Source organism: Anomaloglossus baeobatrachus, unplaced genomic scaffold, assembly GCF_048569485.1.
Source record: "Anomaloglossus baeobatrachus isolate aAnoBae1 unplaced genomic scaffold, aAnoBae1.hap1 Scaffold_115, whole genome shotgun sequence".
NCBI classification, from domain to species: Eukaryota; Metazoa; Chordata; class Amphibia; order Anura; family Aromobatidae; genus Anomaloglossus; species Anomaloglossus baeobatrachus.
The window spans coordinates 288,851-294,388 of NW_027441885.1; the positions used below are offsets into that span (position 1 = coordinate 288,851).

The 5,538-nt window shown below is 49.6% G+C and overlaps 1 pseudogene; it reads left to right on the forward strand.

The window, feature by feature from the left end:
* The first annotated feature begins 3,579 nt into the window (after window positions 1-3,579).
* LOC142260496 (U2 spliceosomal RNA) lies at window positions 3,580-3,786 on the forward strand (annotated as a pseudogene).
* The last annotated feature ends 1,752 nt before the right edge of the window (window positions 3,787-5,538 follow it).

Below are 5,538 nucleotides of genomic sequence, written 5' to 3' on the forward strand. Positions count from 1 at the left end.
ACAAGCCAGGTCGTCACAGGTACTACACCAACACACTCTACACTCCGGCTAGGCACACCGAAGCTAAACACAAATCCTAGTTGCCTTCCTCCAGGGGCTGATGTCCACACCAGGGGGTGGGCCAGGCGGTTGATCCCACCCACCGAGGAGTTCACAGTCCTGGAGGCGGGAAAAGGAGTCAGATTAGAGATCAGTTTTGGAGTTAGAGAAGTGAAGAGGAGAGGAGACTGACCGTGTCCGGGTGTGTGGCCCGGGCACTCAACAAGGTTGGCAGACGGTGGTGACCTTCTGCAGGAGAGGCTGATTGGAGTGAACCGTACGGACCGGGGATGGGCGGTGGCCCGCCGGTACCAGATCGGGGAGTGAAGAGAAGCCAGCACCATCCGGCAGGGCCTACGGACCCCGACCAGGCTAGGAGTCGCCGTAAAACCGGTCAAATCCGTTAGCGACAGGAACCTCCAGGGTTTCCCAGCAGTCAAGACACGATTGAAGGCAACAGCTCACACCGTAGAGGGAAGCACAGTCACCGCCAAGGCTACAGTTCCCAGGGCCAGAGCCTGCGAGCAAAAGGGGCTCCCTCAGCATCCATCCAAGCTGGGGAGCGGGTTACCGGTGGGAAGCCCGCTAGATTTTGGGGGAATAAAAGGGGTCCAACACCACATCCCCACAGGTGCACACCCACCCATCAAAGAGAGCTATAAGCCAATACCACCTTCACATTGCCAGTGTACCAAGGACATGTTGAGCAACATGAAGGCGGCTGGGGTTATCCGTGACAGTTGTAGCCTTTGGGCAGCTCTGTTGATCCTGTTAAAAAAGAAGGACGGCACCACTCCCCGTATTGAGGAATCGCTAGCTGCATTGAGAACTGCAAATTATTTTTCTACCCTTGATCTCACTAGTCACTATTGGCAAGTGTCCGTTGCTGAGGCAGACCGGGAGAAGACCACCTTCGCCACCCCTATGGGTCTCTGCGAGTTCAAAAGCATGCCCTTCGAGCTGTGCAATGCGCCAGGAACCTTCCAGAGGCTGATGGAATGCTGCTTGGGACAAGATTTTAGGGTGTATAAAAAGGGAGATTAGATCCCGTGATCCCAACGTATTGTTACACCTCTATAAATATAGGCAACTGGATTTTCACAATGAAAAGGCAAAGGATAACGCCCGAAAAAGACGCCATACATTATGTCAGTGCCATCACTGACAAACCTGGATTGACCATGAAATACATCAATCCCCTTAAAGGTGAGTTAAAACAAGTTTTAACTAAATTGCCTTAATATTGTTATGCATTAGAATGACTGTCTTAGGTAATGATAAATATTTTCTACAGGAAGAGGAGTGTTTGCTGAAACTGAAATCGAAAAAGGGAGTTTTGTTGCAGAATATCGAGGCGAGCTCACGTATGCACTTACGATGGTAGACAACTACTCGAGATTTATGGTTGTGGTACAAGTCAAAGATCTAATGGCCCATACTGCAGCGAAGGTCTTCCAAGCACACTTATGCAGACCTCATGGCTACTCAGAGAGAGTCCTCACAGATCAAGGCACAGCCTTTGAAGCGGAAATCTTCAAGGACTTCTGCAGCTTTTACCGATGCAGGAAGATGCGCACTACACCCTACCATGCTCAAACCAATGGTTATCAACCTGCTCAGGACTTTACCCCATATTCCAGATGTGGCCTTACAAGTGATTTATAGAGGGGTAACAATACGTTGGGATCACCGGATCTAATCTCCCTTTTTATACACCCTAAAATCTTGTTTGCTTTAGAATAAACAATAACATCATAAAGGTATAGCAGTACCGTTTCAAAGTTTCGGTGTCCCAAGCAGCATTCCATCAGCCTCTGGAAGGTTCCTGGCAAATTGCACAGCTCGAAGGGCATGCTTTTGAACTCGCAGAGACCCATCGGGGTGGCAAAGGCGGTCTTCTCCCGGTCTGCCTCAGCAACGGACACTTGCCAATAGCGACTAGTGAGATCAAGGGTAGAAAAATAATTTGCAGTTCTCAATGCAGCTAGCTATTCCTCAATACAGGGGAGTGGTGCTGTCCTTCTTCTTTAACAGGACCAACGGAGCTGCCCAGAGGCTACAACTGTCACGGATAACCCCAGCCTCCTTCATGTTGCTCAACATGTCCTTGGTACACTGGTAATGTGCAGGTAGTTTTGGCTTATATCTCTCTTTGATGGGTGGGTGTGCACTTGTGGGGATGTAGTGTTTGACCCCTTTTATTCTTCAAAAGTCTAGCGGATGTTTGCTGAAGACTTGCTCGTATTCTTGCACTAGCCTGTAGACCCCCTTCTTGTGATGTGAAGGTGTGGAGTCAGTGCCTACGTGTAATTCCTTACACCACTCCTCTGGCTGACTTGGTGAGCTGTCACTGAATGGGTGGGCTGAAGCAATGGTGGATGCTGCTGTTTGGATAGCATGTGTATCTACTGAGAACAGCTTATCAATGGTGGCAAATCGGAGCAGCTTAATCTCTTGCTCTCCGCAGTTCAACACTCTCATGGGCACTCTTCCCTTCCATATTAATGAATAAAACTATGATGTAAATAGCATATAGATACCGCACAAATGCAGATAAAAGTAGGTTATGGGAAAAGGGGGAAGAGAGAAACAGGAAAATAGTGGAATAAAGTATACCTTCCAGGTGGGAGAGGAAATGGCAGCACAGCCAGTGGAGGTGAAGCAAGGGGAGCCTGCAACTAAAGAGTTGAGAGCGTTATCACATGGTGACTGAGCCTGATTGTAACGGGAGCATAGAGGTGCCGATCCTGTCTTACCTGCGTTGGTGTAGAAGTGGGTGTCCTGTGGTGGAGTCAGCTATGTGCAGTGGTGGCCGTGGGTTCTTTTATGTGCGACCGTAGTAATAGCTGCGCCCACTTCCTGTATGGGAGTGGAATGCAGTGAGGGTAATGGAACGCACGCCTGCGCATTTGTGTTTAACGTCGCGCATGTGCAGAACGGAGAAAAGGCTGCGCTCACTTCCTAATGAAAGGGAGTGAGACGCATCTGGGAAGGGAAGGGAAAAGATTAGGGTTTGGGGATGATGAAAGGGCTTTCTACGGGCAAGGATGGCAAAGGGTGGCAGTGACGGAAAGTCAGGCAGCCTGTCCTGTCCTGTCCTGTCCGTCCGTCTTTTTGTATCATGAATTGGAAAGACTGCAAGGGGGAGGGGAGGTGCTTGTGTCCAAAAGGAGGAGTTATTCAGATTCATTGCAGTGGGCGGCGGCTGCAAAAAGCACCATTCTTCTTGTTTTTGCTCTGCAAAACAGCCTTTTCAAGGGTTGGCTTGGGTGACAAAATGTCTTCTGTAGGCGTGGGTTTGTCTCCCTCTCCCTAAGATGTGTCCGGTATAGGCCAGGGTGCCACTCAAGGCCGTAACCAATTCGGGTTATAGCTTCTCGGCCTTTTGGCTAAGATCAAGTGTAGTTTCTGAGGACGCTACCTTGGTCGGTACTGGAAGGTGCCTGGGATTGCACGTCTGCCGGCCTTGAGGAAGTGTGTGCGCCTTCTGGTGACACATAGCCCTCTTGTGCCTGGACGGTTCCCAGGCAACGGGAGGCGATCACCTTTGTTATTTTGAAGTCCTACTGATAAACAGAAAAAAAAAAAAATTAAATCTGTTCTTATCAGTTTAATATCTGATACGTCCCCTCTCTGGGGACCATATATTAAATGGATTTTTAGAACAAGGAGATGGAAAAAATCTTGCTCTGTCCACTGCACGCATTGACCTGGTATTGCAGTACCTCCAGGACCGGTGCACCCCTTCTTAACCCAGTTTCCAAAAGCAGAACTCAATTCACCTGATTCAAATGAGCCCCATTAGTGAATTGAAAGAAAGCAAAAACTTTATATGCACCTCAATTTGGCCAATTCACTTTTCACACTTTCACCCTTTTTTTTATCTTTCACACCTTTTACTTGCTTTATTGATGCAAAAAGCTGTGCCAAATAGCAAACTCATCTCCACTCAACTTGACCAACTCTGCTATGTCCCGTGCAGTATCTTATTCTCAGTCTTATCTAGATCATTTGCAATTGAATAGAATAGATCCCTTTTGGCTGCTTATGACTGTGTAAAATATGTAGTTTTACTGGGCTGGGATGAGAGAATCCATTGAAGCATGGTGTAGGGATTGTGGTTCCTGTGTGCTAAGAAGAGAGGCTGGCACCAGCCAGAAAGCCCCATTGCAGCCAATAATCACTTAATAACTTTTTCAACTTGTCATCATATGGGAGGCCTTCCATTCCTTGTAGTAGTCTAGTTGCCCACCTTTGAACTGACTCTAACTTCTGAATGTCCTTATTAAAATGTGGAGCCCAAAACTGGTTCCCATATTCCAGATGTAGCCTTACAAGTGATTTATAGAGGTGTAACAATACGTTGGGATCACGGGATCTAATCTCCCTTTTTATACACCCTAAAATCTTGTCCCAAGCAGCATTCCATCAGCCTCTGGAAGGTTCCTGGCGCATTGCACAGCTCGAAGGGCATGCTTTTGAACTCGCAGAGACCCATAGGGGTGGCGAAGGCGGTCTTCTCCCGGTCTGCCTCAGCAACGGACACTTGCCAATAGTGACTAGTGAGATCAAGGGTAGAAAAATAATTTGCAGTTCTCAATGCAGCTAGCGATTCCTCAATACGGGGAGTGGTGCCGTCCTTCTTTTTTAACAGGATCAACAGAGCTGCCCAAAGGCTACAACTGTCACGGATAACCCCAGCCGCCTTCATGTTGCTCAACATGTCCTTGGTACACAAGCAATGTGAAGGTGGTATTGGCTTATAGCTCTCTTTGATGGGTGGGTGTGCACCTGTGGGGATGTGGTGTTGGACCCCTTTTATTCCCCCAAAATCTAGCGGGCTTCCCACCGGTAACCCGCTCCCCAGCTTGGATGGATGCTGAGGGAGCCCCTTTTGCCCGCAGGCTCTGGCCCTGGGAACTGTAGCCTTGGCGGTGACTGTGCTTCCCTCTACGGTGTGAGCTGTTGCCTTCAATCGGGTCTTGACTGCTGGGAAACCCTGGAGGTTCCTGTCGCTAACGGATTTGACCGGTTTTTCGGCGACTCCTAGCCTGGTCGGGGTCCGTAGGCCCTGCCGGATGGTGCTGGCTTCTCTTCACTCCCCGATCTGGTACCGGCGGGCCACCGCCCATCCCCGGTCCGTACGGTTCACTCCAATCAGCCTCTCCTGCAGAAGGTCACCACCGTCTGCCAACCTTGCTGAGTGCCCGGGCCACACACCCGGACACGGTCAGTCTCCTCTCCTCTTCACTTCTCTAACTCCAAAACTGATCTCTAATCTGACTCCTTTTCCCGCCTCCAGGACTGTGAACTCCTCGGTGGGTGGGATCAACCGCCTGGCCCACCCCCTGGTGTGGACATCAGCCCCTGGAGGAAGGCAACTAGGATTTGTGTTTAGCTTCGGTGTGCCTAGCCGGAGTGTAGAGTGTGTTGGTGTAGTACCTGTGACGACCTGGCTTGTCCAGGGCGCCACATTCCCCTATAGTAAAATGCAGACCG